Raw genomic sequence first — 14463 nt, forward strand, 5'->3', positions numbered from 1 at the left:
AGACAGCTCCAATGAATGCGTAATATCTATACTAGTCTTACCTAGCTTAGTTCCCCATTTGATGTTATAAAGGGAGAGATCGTCAGGAAGGCCGAGCAGTAAGTTTTGATAGAGTGGGCCTATCCTTGAGTTCTTCAAGATCATAACCATAAGATTGTGCTTAGCAAACAGAGTAGGAGTATTGGCTGACAGTTTACCTAAATAGGACCGAAGCTGCAGATACTTAAAGAAATCATGAGTAGCCAAACTAAACTTATTTTTCAAAAAAAGAAAAGATGCCATAGTGCCCTCATATGCTAAATTGCCCAGAGTAGTAATACCAAGCTGCCTCCACCGAAATGTAGTTTGATCTTGAAAGATGGAGGGTAACAGTCTAGCTGACGACAGAGGGGTGAAATAATTAACATTAGCAATGGACCATCTACGACGTACCTTCCTCCACACTGAGTACATTGAGATAATTACTTTAAACTTAGTTTTTTTGTAGTAACTAGGTTCGAGGACTGATAGTAAGATTCCCTTGGCCTCCTCTCCTAATCCAATTTCAAATATAGAGGATGCCCGGCAAAGCGGAAGTGTTGCTCTATCACCAAACAGTGGAACAGCCAAATGTTGCAATAGAGCTGTCCAGCTATATAACAACAAATTAGGGACAGACCACCCACCTCTATGCAGTGGTAGTTGCATCCATTTGGCTGACCTCCGAGGCTGGCGGTATCCCCAAAGAAATCAGCTACAGCATCTCTCCGCACGGACAAGACTAGACTGAGCAAATTCTAATGGGATAGTCCTAAATAAGTAAAGAAATTTAGGTAAGATTAACATCTTTAGGACATTCCTTCTACCAAAGATCGATAGATGTAAATTATCTAGTCTTTGCAGAGTTAGGCCAACGGAGTCTATAATAGGCAAAATGTTCATGTCGGGCAACTTATCTACTGCTGATGTAATTAAAATCCCTAAATACTGAGCACTTTGAACCACTGGTGCATCGGACGGGGCCATTGCTGTGGATTGAACCCCTTGCGTTTTCTGGGCATTAAGCTTATAGCCCGAACACTGGCCAAACTGCTGTGCTAAGTTCTTAATAGCAGAGAATGCAGTGGAGACGTCACTAGTCAGGACCAAAATATCATCGGCGTATGCCAAAATTTTAAACTCATGCGTATTAATCCTGACAGGGGAAATATTTAAAGTCAGTTCAAGTTTGCACAGAAACGGATCTATATAAAGTGCAAATAGGAGGGGTGAGCAGGGGCAACCCTGCCTAGTGCCCCTGCTAATATCAAATGGTCTTGATATAAGCCCTGATATAGATAGGGTTGCAGAAGGTTTGATGTATAGTGACTGCAGGGCATAGATAAACTCTGAGCAAAACCCCTTCCAGTGTAAGGTTCGCCAAAGGAACCCCCAAGCAACCCTGTCAACCGCTTTTTCAGCGTCTAACAGGATTGCACCCAGGGGGGAGCCCGTGACTTGTGCCCAGTCCAGCAAAGCTATAACACGGCGAACATGGTCTGTTGTGTCTCTACCAGGGATGAAACCGTGTTGGCGTATAGAGACTAAAGGTGATATCACTGACGCTAACCTTGTAGCTAGGATTTTTGCAAAAATCTTATTGTCAGTATTAATCAACGAAATCAGGTGGAACGATGCAGGATTTAGCTCTGGCTTATTTTTTTTCTTAAAAAGAATAATAGTTGTAGAGCGCCAGGAGTCTGGAATGCGGCCCAATTGTGCGTTTCTGAGGATTGTTAAAAAATCCTGCCGTATCTCGGTACGAAATATGGAATAAAACTCAAAAGGAATGGAGTCCGGGCCAGCCGCCTTGCCTTTAGCTAGTGAGTTCAGCGCCAATTCGACTTCCTCCCATTCTATTGGAGCTGCCAAAATAGTGTTCTGCTGGTCTGTAACTTTTGAGGTATTAAGATCATTTATAAAGGAAACAAACTTGTTATCTGCATTAGTATCATTAAGTTCTTCAGTATATAGAGAGCTATAGAACTCAGAGAAAACAGCCAGAACTCCCTCAGGAGTGTCCTGAATGTGACCCTGAGTATCTTTGATCTTAATAATACGATTAGCATGGGCCCGCTGCTGGAGGCGTTTGGCCAGGACCCTACCAGATTGTTCACCAAACTCGAACATCATCTGACGATACTGAGAATATTTGGCAGCCAGGTCCTGTTCGAAAAACTCGAGCAGAGAAGCCCTAATAATCGCAACCTGAGTTTGAAGATGTGTTATATCGCGGTCCTCCCTGATTGCATCAGTGAGAAGGCCCTCCTGGGTGTCTTCACCAGGGTAGGGTTTCCTAAGGAGGTGGTTTCAGACAGAGGTTCCAACTTCATATCTGCTTACCTAACACACATGTGGAAGGAGTGTGGAGTGCAGTACAAGTTTACTGCAACCTACCACCCACAAACCAATGGCCTTGTTGAGAGATTCAACAAGACATTGAAAGGTATGATCATGGGTCTCCCTGAAAAACTCAAAAGGAGATGGGATGTCCTGTTACCATGCCTGATTTTCGCTTACAGGGAAGTACCACAGAAGGGAGTAGGTTTCTCACCCTTTGAACTTCTGTTTGGTCATCCTGTAAGGGGACCACTTTGTCTTGTAAAAGAGGGCTGGGAGAGGTCTCTTCAAGAGCCCAAACAAGAAACAGTGGACTATGTGCTTGGCCTAAGGTCCAGAATGGCTGAGTACATGGAAAAAGCATCCAAGAACCTTGAGGCCTGCCAGGAGCTCCAGAAGCACTGGTATGACCAAAAAGCTGCACTGGTTGAATTTCAACCTGGGCAACGGGTGTGGGTTCTGGAGCCAGTGGCACCAAGGGCTCTCCAAGATAAATGGAGTGCCCCTTACCCTGTCCTAGAAAGAAAGAGTGAGGTCACCTATTTAGTTGACCTGGGCACTAGCAGGACACCCAAAAGGGTCATCCATGTGAACCGCCTTAAGCTCTACAATGACAGGGCTGACATCACCATGCTGATGGTGACTGATGAGGAACAGGAAGCAGAGAGTGAACCCCTCCCTGACCTCCTCTCCTACAGCCCAAAAGATGGGTCAGTAGATGGTGTGATCTTCTCAGACACCCTCTCTGCCCAACAGCAGACTGACTGCAAGCAAGTCTTGCACCAGTATGCTAGCCTCTTTTCCCTGACCCCTGGTCTGACAAACTGGTGTACCCATGATGTGGACACTGGTGACAGTGCACCTGTCAAAAACAAAATCTATCGACAGTCAGACCAAGTTAAGGAAAGCATCAAAGCTGAGGTCAGCAAGATGCTGGAGTTAGGGGTCATTGAACCCTCTGAGAGCCCCTGGGCTAGCCCAGTGGTTCTGGTCCCCAAACCTCATCAACAAGGTGAAAAGAGAGAGATGAGGTTCTGTGTGGACTATAGAGGGCTCAACTCTGTCAGCAAGACAGATGCTCACCCTATCCCAAGAGCAGATGAGCTGATAGATAAATTAGGGGCTGCCCAATTCCTCAGTACCTTTGACTTAACTGCAGGGTACTGGCAGATTGGCATGGCCCCAGGAGCAAAAGAAAAGACCGCATTCTCCACCCCTGATGGGCATAATCAGTTTACTGTGATACCCTTTGGGTTAAAGAATGCCCCTGCCACTTTCCAGAGGTTGGTGAACCATGTCCTGACTGGGCTGGAGTCCTTTAGTGCAGCTTATCTTGATGATATTGCTGTCTTTAGCTCCACCTGGCAGGATCACCTGATCCACCTTGGAAAAGTTTTAGAGGCTCTGCAAAATGCAGGTCTCACTATCAAGGCATCCAAATGCCAGATAGGGCAGGGCACTGTGGTGTACTTGGGCCACCTTGTAGGTGGAGGCCAGGTACAACCCTTACAACCCAAGATCCAGGCCATCATGGACTAGGAAGCTCCAACAACCCAGACCCAAGTCAGGGCATTCCTTGGCTTGACTGGGTACTACAGGAGGTTTGTGAAGGGGTATGGGTCCATTGTGACCCCCCTCACAGAACTCACCTCCAAGAAGATGCCCAAGAAGGTTAACTGGACAGTTAGTTGCCAAAAGGCTTTTGACACACTAAAAGAAGCAATGTGCTCAGCACCAATTCTAAAAGTTCCAGATTATGCCAAGCAGTTCATAGTGCAGACTGATGCCTCTGAGCTAGGGATAGAAGCGGTCCTATTCCAGACCCATGATGAAGGCCAAGACCAACCTGTTGCTTTTATAAGCAGGAGGCTACTCCCCAGAGAGCAGCATTGGAGTGCCATTGAGAGGGAGGCTTCTTCAGGAGTGTCGAGGGAGGTCCTTGGGTGCCGGACTCGGGGTCACAGTTGCCGTGGGGTCGTCCTCGTGGTCTTTGTTCACTCCGGCACTGGCCAGGCTTGGCGGGTGCAGAGTGTACTGGGTTCGCGGTTCCGGCAGGAGCAGGTTCGAGGGTCGACAGGCCGGTAGGGCTGGGGCCAAAGCAGTTGGTGTCTTCCTCTTCTTAGCAGCTGCAGGGCAGGTCTTCTTTCTTCTTGCTCTTCTTTGTATTTCGGAATCTGGAATCTGGGGAAGGAAATTTCACGGTGCCCCTAAATACTAGATTTAGAGGCATTACAGGTAGGTGAAGGGCAGGGACCAATGGGTCCCTGTCCTGGGGTGGGTACACCCCCTATCCTGCCTCTCTCCTGTGGGAGGGGGCAGTAGCCTAGTCCTGATAAGGTAGTGCTTCCCATCTTCAAGATGGTGAGAGCCCGGAGATATGCTTCACCTCGCCTCCCCCACCTGAGGGGTGGGGTTGGCAGGCTGGAACATCCCCTGTCCTTATTTGGGGTTTCCGGCCAAGCTTCCCACCAGAGTTGGGGGTTGCAGTGGCCTGGGGAAGCTCACAGAGGCGGTATGCCTTTGAAGCTTCCCCCTGCCCATCCTGGGGGAGGAGATTTAGCACCTCGCCCAGAATGTGCATTGTTGCAGGCCCAGGAGAGCAGGGGCTCTCCCACCCAGGGGTCCAGCAACATGTCTGCTGTGTGGCAGCCTAGGCAGCCTCAGAGCAGACGTGGATTGTAGGTTAGGTTTAAGGGGGCATCTCTAAGATGCCCTCTGGGGTGCTTGGTACATTAAATCCCACACTGGCATCAGTGTGGGTTTAGTGTGCTGAGAAGTTTGATACCAAACTTCTCAGTCTTCAGTGTTGCCACTATGGTGCTGTGGAGTTCGTGTTTGACGAGCTCTCAGCACCATGTACTCTTAAATGGCAGCACTGCACTTACAGTGCCCAGGAATGGACCTGGGTACTGTAGGGGCACAGGGCTCCTGCTCCTGTGCCCACACCATTGGCATAAGGCACCCAGCTAGAGGGGTGGCTGATATATGCAATGGCAGTGTAGGTGATGGGCATGGCACACAGGGATGTGTGTCATGTCGACTTTTTGTTTTGTCTTGCACCCAGACACCCAGCCTGCAAAGGCAGTGTGTGTGTGTGTAAGGGTACAGGGCCTCTAAGGGTGGCACAATGAGTGCTGCAGCCCTTAGAGGCCTTCCCTGGTCACAAGGCCCTGGGTACCTAGGGTACCATTTACCAGGGGCTGACATGTGGCCAGGGTTTGCCAATTTGGGTTTTGTGTGTTTTAGGGAAGGAACATAGGCCCTGGGCACCTGATTGGCAGGAGTCCAGGGCAACCTCAGTCAAAGTACATTCAGCAATTCAGCAAAAAGTGGGGGCCTACCATGCAAGAAAGATGGCACTTTCTCACACAACCCCCCCCCCCCCCCCCAAACGAAAGGTGATGAGACTAACCTTGCTCTATGGAGTCTTCATTGTCTAAGTGGAAGAACCTGGAAAGTCCATCTGCATTGGCATGGGCAGTCCGTGGTCTGTGTTCCACTTCAAAGTCCATTCCCTGTAGGGAGATGGACCACCTTAGTAGTTTTGGATTTTCCCCTTTCATCTGCATTAGCCATCTGAGAGGTCTGTGGTCAGTTTGAACCAGGAAGTGAGTACCAAACAAGTATGGCCTCAGCTTCTTCAGGGACCAAAACACAGCAAAGGCCTCCCTCTCAATGGCACTCCAATGCTGCTCTCTGGGTAGTAGCCTCCTGCTTATAAAAGCAACAGGTTGGTCTTGGTCTTCATCATGGGTCTGGGATAGGACCGCTTCTATCCCTAGCTCAGAGGCATCAGTCTGCACTATGAACTGCTTGGCATAATCTGGAGCTTCTACACCTACCTACTTCCCCACTTGCCCTGAGTAAGTGACCAGGAGCCCAGCTCCCACAGCCGCTTGGCTTGCTAGTCAGCAGCCACCAACCAAGGCCCCCCTATCCCTCATAGGATAACATTGGGCCTAACTCTCTCTGCACCCGGCCACCCTAGAGTCGCTGAGGGTGAACCAACTGTACCTACCTGACCCTGGGGGGCCCCTGAGTCTTTGCCCAGAACCTCAACTCTGCCAGTCGAGTACTTACCTTTAAACCGATACCTCTATTTTCTTCATAGGGTAACATTGACTGGCTTTTTTCCTGAAATTTCTTTTAAGTGTGGACTTTTCAAATCTTAAAATATTCACCAAAAATCAGCCGAGTAACGAAAACGAAAATACTCACCTGCTCTTAGGTGAGCTCTCAGTGCTGGATCTTGGTGCCCAGCACTGACTCTTAAAAATACGTACAACTGTACTTACCAGTAACCCAATGTTCTCCCATAGGAAATCATTGACTGTTTTTCTGTGAATTTTCTTCTAAGTGTCAATTTCTGCAATCTTTAAATATTCTTTAAAAATCGTGTAATATCTGAAAACGTAATTACTTACCTGTTTTGGATAAAGGTCCCAGTACTGAGTCTAGGTACTCAGTACTGGATTACAAAAGTAACGAGAACATACTGTACCTGCAACTTGAATTTTCTTCCGTAGGGAATCATTGACTGTTTTCTCTGAAATATTTTCCAAGTGTCAACTTTTAAAATAGCTAAATATTGTTTAAAAATCATCACAGTAATTAAGTCGACTTTCATCACTTGATTCTAAGTACTGACCCAGGACTGAATCTAGGATCCAGTCCTGGAATTCCAAAAGTAATCCTAAAATTAATCTGTTGCAAATAACTTGAAATTTCCATTGAGCTCAATGCATTATTGTGTTTAAAATAGTGTCGCCTATTGCAACCACTTGTAATTGTTTACAAAAGTCAATTGCATATTGCAAAAGTATTTATATAAAGCATCTCATTCTGAGAAAGTATATTTTAATGCCAAGTGTTGGTTCTAAAATAAAACAAGCATATATTTTTTTATATATAAACCATTGGCCTAGAGTTCAGTTATTGAGTGTGTGAGACCATTTGCTGACTGAGTGTGTACAGCAAATGCTTTACACTGTCCTCTGATACTGCCTTACTGCTCGACCAAGCTACCACTTTAGACAGTAAGGTTATATCTAACTTTAGCCTCTGCCAAACCCTTGGGGACTGTGGACTCTGTACACCCTGTACCTATTAGGGAACAGTATATACAGAGCCACTTTCTCACAGTGGGTGTCCCCCATTCTAGAGGAGTATGGGCATCTCTGTCTATCGTCTTAAAAATCTTTCCAGGAATTTTGTGGTATGTATTTTGGAGGACATAGAGCAGCTTAGGAAGTGTTATCCTCTTATATATAGCCGCTCTGCCTAGTAGTGTCAGATTTGGAGATTTCTCAATCTTTGCACATCTTCATGGAATTCCTTCAGCACCCTTTTAATGTTGTTGTTAGGACTCATTGATATGCTGGTAGTTATATATAGGCCTAGATATCTGAACCCTTCTTTATATTCCTGTAGTTGACTGGGGAGACCTTGTACATCCATGCTACCTCCCCCACTGGATATAAGTTAGATTTGTCCCAGTTTATGCAGTAGCCGGCGTGCCATCCATAATCCTTGAATACCCGCAGTACAATGGGAAGTGACACTTTTGGGTTTGTGACATACAGGAGGATGTCATTCGCGTAGAGTGAAATATGCTCATTTTTCAGCTGTTCCAGGTTGTCGCTGAACCCCCTAATGTCTGGGTGGTTCTTGATCAAGCATGCTAGTGGCTCCAGCACCATGGCGAATAATTGGGGAGATAGAGGGCATCCCTGCCTAGTGCATCGGCTCACTGGGAAGTCTGTCGATGTAACTCTGCTTATCCGCATGCACGCCCTCGTGTTTGTGTATAGTAGTTCTATCCAGGCTATGAAGGTTGGGCCAACCCCCAATTTCTGTAGCACTTGCCGCATGAATGGCCAGTGGACAGCGTTAAACGCCTTTTCTGTGTCTAAAGATTTGAATATGTGCGGGTCAGGTCTATTTGCAGTGTGTCAGCCAGTTGGCCAGCCTGAGCAGGTTGGATCTCATGGCCCTTTTGGGCATAAATCCAGTCTGGTCGCATTGGATTAGGGATGTAACTACTGGTAACAGTCTTGTTCCTAGGATCGTGGCCAATATTCTTGTTTCAACATTCAGTAGTGATATGGGCCAGTAAGACCCACACTCTATTACTGGTTTCCCTGGTTTCTGCATTGTGGCGCTACAGAGATTTAGCGGGAGAGTACCCTCTGTCCGGGCTGCCAGGTACATTTTTGGAGATGTGGGCCCAACAGAACCGCATTAGTTTAAAAAAATTCTTCCAGTAATCCGTTGGGGCCTAGAACTTTCCCTGACTTCTGTTTGGCGATGGCTGTGGCAACTTCTTCCAGAGATATTTCATTTTCGATGGTTGCTTTGTCTTCTGCAGATAAAGTGGGGTGGTAACTGCACTAAAATAATCCCTAATTTGGGGATCTGCTGCCAGTGGTCTAACTTTGTAATATTCCGCAGAGTATTTTGCAAAGACCCTTGCTATGTCTTGGGCAGTCGTATATGTAAACCCGTCTCTCTGTATGGCTGCTATCCAACTCGCTTTTCTTTCTTTCCTACCTAGCCATGAGAGTAGTCTTTCTGCTCTATCGCCCAATTCGTAGAGGCGGTGGTGCATTGCTACGAGCTAGGACTAAGCCTCTTTTTGGGCTAGTGCATAGTATTCTTTACAGGCAATGGAGATCTGGCACGTAATATGTGGGCCGTTGTCCTGGTCAAGACGTCCCTCCAGTTCAAGGAGCTTGCATTCTAGCGTTTTTATCTCGTGGTACTCTTGTTGCCTCTTGTGTACTATGGTGTTTTTTGCCCTGTCTCGGAGTACCGTTTTGTATGCCTCCCACAGAACCACCTCTGAGGACCCTGTACCTTCATAAAGAAAAATATAGCTCTGAGTCTACCCTAATCTCGTGCGCTACCGTCCCATCTCACAGTTTCCACGCGTTCAGTCTCCATCCCTATCGCTGTCCGTTTGGTTGTCCTCTTAATGAGAGCCATTGAGGCGAGTGATCAGACATCCCCCTCGCCAGGTACTCTGCCTTCTCAACCGCCCCTAGCTCTCCTGCTGGGGCAAAAAGGTGGTCAAGTCTAGAGAACACCTTGTGAGCACCTGAGAAAAAGGAGAATGTGCGTTTTGTGGGGTGGTGTTTGCGCCATAAGTCGACCAGACCTAATGTGCTTAAAAACCCTGCTAGTAGTGTTGCCTTCTGCTGTCCAGGTGTTGTATATGTGCGGTCTATGAGTGGATCTACTGCATCATTGAAGTCTCCTCCAATTATTTGCACTGAGGGTGGTGACTTTAATAGTATCCCTGCCACTTTATGAAGTGTGCGCTTTTGATACATGCTGACCAATGTGAGTTCTCTCTGCTCACATCTCCCCTATATCGCAGCAAATGTGCCATCTGGGTCTACCCACTTTTTAATCGTATAAAAGGGGGGTGTTCTTTTTAATTAGTATGGCCACCCCTCTAGATCCTGATATGTACCTGGCGTGCACCAGGTTTGTGTAGGATCCTCTTCCCAAGAATGCGCATTGTGTACCCCAGAGGTGTGTCTCCTGGAGCAGGATTATGTCTGGTTTTAATCTCTTAAATTAGTTGATCACCAATCCCCTTTTGATCTTATTTCCGAGCCCGTTGACATTCCATGTCAGGACCGAGAACCCACCCTCGCCTTGAATTGTGGATTACCCTCCCAGCCATAATGCCACATTGTATGTTTCGGGCATTGTTCATGTATATTCCTGCCCTTACTGCCTCACTTCTCTTGTCTATTTTGTGGTGGTGAATACCCCCCTCTCGGTTGAACTTTGTAACTCCAAACCCAAACTTTAAACCCCTCTCCCCACTCTCTCCCTTTACCCATACTCATGTCCCAAACCATCAACGTGACAACTGCTGCGTAGGTTAAGCCTGAGATGTCTGTGGCCCTCCCCCCTGTAGCTTCACTACCTAAAAGTTACCCCCCCACCCGTCCCTAGGAATGAAACAGAAAGAAAAAAGATAAAGAAAGTTATTTCCCACTCTAAATTAAGCACCCTACTGGTGAAGCATGTAGATGTCCAGGGGGCACTTAGTGCCGTCTTACTGTCCTTCGGCTTTCGACAAGTCCTTCTTCCTTATTCCACCTCGCCTCCTTCCTGTATTTGTTGTTGCGGCGGTTCTTGAACAGCTTTGTCTGATCCTGGTTCCTCCATATTGTCGATCTTTTGGAGAAGTGGATGGTCGCTATCCGTGTCTATGGACTGCTCCTGGTCGGACGGGTCTGGGATAGTGTCTACCTGGGTTTTGGATTTCCTCTTCCTGTCCTTCCTTATCAGCTTGTCCTCCTCACTCTCCGCAGAGTGGGTCTCCATTCCTGCGCATCGCCTTTGTCGATAGGGTGTTCCCGACTGTGTCTTGACCTGTTAGTTTCCCGAGTTCTCTTCTCTCTTTTCCACCACATTTTAGTGTTTCGTAGCTGGTCTTGATGTTGCGCCTCTGGTTTCTCATAGTTACGTCTTAGAATCGGGTGTTCCTCTATCCACCTCAATGCCTCCACCGGCATCTGGAAGAAGAGCGATTTGTCCATATATGACCTTAAATTTAGCTGAGAAGAGCAGCATGTATTGGATTTGTAAGAGCCTCAATTTTGCCTTGACGGAGTCAAAGGTCCTTCTTTGCTTCTGAACTTCCCTTGAGTAGTCCGGGAATACCATGATCTTGGCATTGTTATGTCTGACCTCTTCTCTGATCCTCCTCTCCCTCAGTATCAAATTTCGGTCTTAGAAGTTCAAGAAGCATGCTATTAGGGGCTTTGGGGGAGCTCTCACTGGCGGCCTAGAGCCCAGCATCCTATGTGCTCTCGCCATTACAAAGTATGAGGAGAACTGGGCTGCTGGGAGGGAATCTTTCAGCCACTGGGTAAGGAAAAGTCCTGCGTCTTTTCCCTCTGCACCTTCCGGAAGTTTCACAAAGCGAAGGTTGTTCCTGCGTGCCCTGTTTTTAGCATCATCTACCCCCCATGCAACCTCTTTCATGAAGGTAGCAAGACTCATGACTTCTATGCGAAGTGTGTGGGATGTGTTCTCTACTTCTGAGATACGCTGTTCTGCCTGCGTTAACTCTCTGACATGTTTCGCAGGTCTTGTCACAGCAGGGTTACTTCGGATCGCACCTCTTCAATTCTCCCCTCCAAGGCTTCTTTTCTCTGGATGACTGTTTTGCTTGCAGGAGGATTGTGTTATCCGGCTGGAGAGGAGTTTTGCCCCCTGCCCACTATGGGGGGGCCGACGACCTTTTTAGATTGGTCCATTCTCCCTGTCTCGATGGTTTAGGCTCCTTTTCCTTGACGATTGTGTGTACTTTGTACACACGGGTAGGTGCAGTGGGCTTTCTTCCTCCCCCTCTGGTATGTCGCCTTAGGGTCGGTTATCCGGTATCTGGATGCTCGTCCTGTTTCCCCCGCCGGCTGGAGTGTGGAACCTTATGTTTAGGATCACCAGTGTAGGGAGATTGGGGGGGGTCTCCCTTTTAGTAGCTCCTAATGGGGATCTTGCCAGCACGGGGTACCTTGGCTTTTCTCCACTTCACCCCAGCCTTCTGCCACTTCTTTGGTGTTTCAGTCCATTCGTACCTATTCTCTTGAGTTATGCAGGGGGTGTGCAGGAGACCAACCACTGTGTGACTTTCTTCCACCTTAGTTTAACTAGAGTCCTTTCCTCCAGGCTATTCCTTCAGGGGGTTCTCCCCCCCCCCCCAGTCCCAGCCCAGTTGCTGCCTTAGTCCAGCGGTACACCGGGTTCCTGTGGCATCCCACAACTCTCCCCCTCGCAGCCTCACTTAAAACTTACTGGCTTGTCCCCTTCCTCGTACTACTGTAGACTGGGTGGTGGCCGGTGTGTGGACCGCTGCATCCTGTGGCCCCCGGTCAGCGTAGTTGCTCTCTATGGTGCACAGGGTTCTGTCCCTGGGGTCCCCATCTCTCTAACGGACCCAAGCGCACTAGTTTAGGCTGCCCCCAACCATTGCCGGGGCGGTGGTAATTTCCCTGTCGCTATCGCCCCTGCTGGTTACCTGGTGAGGAGTCTTCTGGGGTTGTGCAGGAAGCGGGCGTCTGCCTCTTTCCGTGAGGGATTTCCCCCATTAAGTCATGGACCCTTATCGCAGGGGCCTACAGTATCCCTCTCCTCGTACTGCTCAGGGGTCGGGTTCTCAGGTCAGGCCACAACGCTCGTCTTCGCAACCCAACCCCGCACTATGGGCTCCAGTGCACGGCCTCCTCGGCTGGACTGTGTCTCGCAATCTCGTTGTTCTCGCCTCTGGCAGTGCAGCGATGCAATCTTTTTTCAGGCTCTCTTTTCTGATGGGGCCACTCCACTATGATCTAAAAGAGGATTCTGCCCCAGTTGTCTCTAGGGCCGCACAGGAACCAGTCACCTCCGATCTCGCCATCTAGCACGGAGGCTGGCAGCAATTTCTACCCGCCGCCATTATGATATTTGTGACGGTCCCATTGTTCGTGCTCCATACCGATTCTCTGAGGAGCCCCTGGTTACCCGTCTCAGGAGCCAGAGTGTTTCCCCCTGTCTAGGGTAGCTGGATTCTCGCTTGGATGGTGAGGGAAAGGCAGGATTTCAGGTAGGATTTTACCTAGTTGTCAGAGCTACTCAGCCATGTTGCCGGACACCCCCCCCCCCCCCACCCAGCCATTCTTATCAGTGTGCCAATGCCTAAGTACTCCTTTTCAACTACTTTTGTGGAACTTTTTATTAAAGGTTTTACCTGCACTGCGCTTGCGCTGTGCTTCTTTTATTTGTCCTCCACCCTTCACTCAATCTCCCCTTGGCTGCACACATTTCAAGCGTGCTTGTTGAGTTCAGTAGTTACAGGGGGTATTCATTGGTACCGTTGCATCACTCCTGCAGCTTCTTAATTAGTGTAATATGTGGCTGCCCAGAGCCGTGCTAAAGCAACCTGTAAGCTTCTCTCAAAAGCCATTTATCACACCCGGATACATCGGTCAGGACCGGGGCTTCTAAAGTGAGTTGCCATGAAAGCAGAAGTTGGAGCGGCGCGCCTCTTGCCCAATCCTCGATGGGCTTTACAAAGTCCCAGTGATGCTTGTCACACACACAGGTCGTTTCTCTTTCTTGCCACATTCTCCTTCATCCACTCCAGACCCCCCTGCTTCGCTTGGTTACCTCACACCCATGGGCAGAGAAAGTAAGTCTAATTTGATCACCAAGCATTTACTGGTGTTAAAATCCAGCTTCTTAAATGTTTGTAAGGCGCTTCCTATGCATAGAACAATAAATTAATATCACGTTGTTTTAGTTTTAGTCTCGCACTCCATCAGAGTGCATGTGCTGCAGGCCCTCACTACCCCTCCCTGTATCTCCCACGCCGCCCTTTTTTAAAATGTTTGCACTGTTATTAGTGTGTGTTACAAAGTCATCCTGTGCCCTGGGCACCCCCCAACTTTTTGCTGAATGGTACTGGTGATAACTGACTCTGACTCTGCCTAACCAGGCCCAGGGCAGGTGCAATGCTAAAAGACACATTAGAATACAGTTAAAACACCTACATACACAGGGGTGGCTGGCCCTAGAGGGTGCTGGAGCGGCTCCTCCCCTGTTTATTTTGTGTGCACTCCTGTCCCAAGTTGGGAAAAAAACGTAATGGAGATTAAAAATAAAAATGCACATACACACACACAAGCTTACAGTCTCCCACACTCATGGCCACAGTCACTCGTAGCAACTCACACACACACGCATGCATGCAGAAAACTCGCCATCAGTCCAGTCCGTCCCTAAAATCACTTTGCACAGCCTTCTACCCATCAAATTGCCAGGCTGACGATCTCACAGCCCTTAAACCTGTGAGGTCATCAGCCCGGCAAAGCACCATCCACTTGTGCTGGGCTCCACCCCTTCAAGGCGTTTTGTAGAAGTTTGCCCTGGGCGTTTCAGGTTAAAGCCCCGCAGCGCCAGAGCTTCACGTCAGTCAAGGACTGAAGCCTCACCACTCCACCTTTCCCTAATTCGTCATAGAATGGGGTGGAGTCAGGGAACCTCACTGACCCCAACCCACTCTTACTAATTTGGCAAGGGTGGGGTTAGAGTCTGGAAGCAAGT

General features: G+C 48.3%; 1 long non-coding RNA gene across 1 annotated transcript in view; it reads right to left on the reverse strand.

Moving 5' to 3' along the window:
* LOC146871714 (uncharacterized) overlaps positions 1-14463 on the reverse strand; it is a 490791-nt gene that overhangs the window by 159172 nt on the left and 317156 nt on the right. The gene's annotated exons all lie outside the window — the stretch shown is intronic.

This window comes from Triturus cristatus, chromosome 1_1 (assembly GCF_964204655.1).
Source record: "Triturus cristatus chromosome 1_1, aTriCri1.1, whole genome shotgun sequence".
NCBI lineage: Eukaryota > Metazoa > Chordata > Amphibia > Caudata > Salamandridae > Triturus > Triturus cristatus.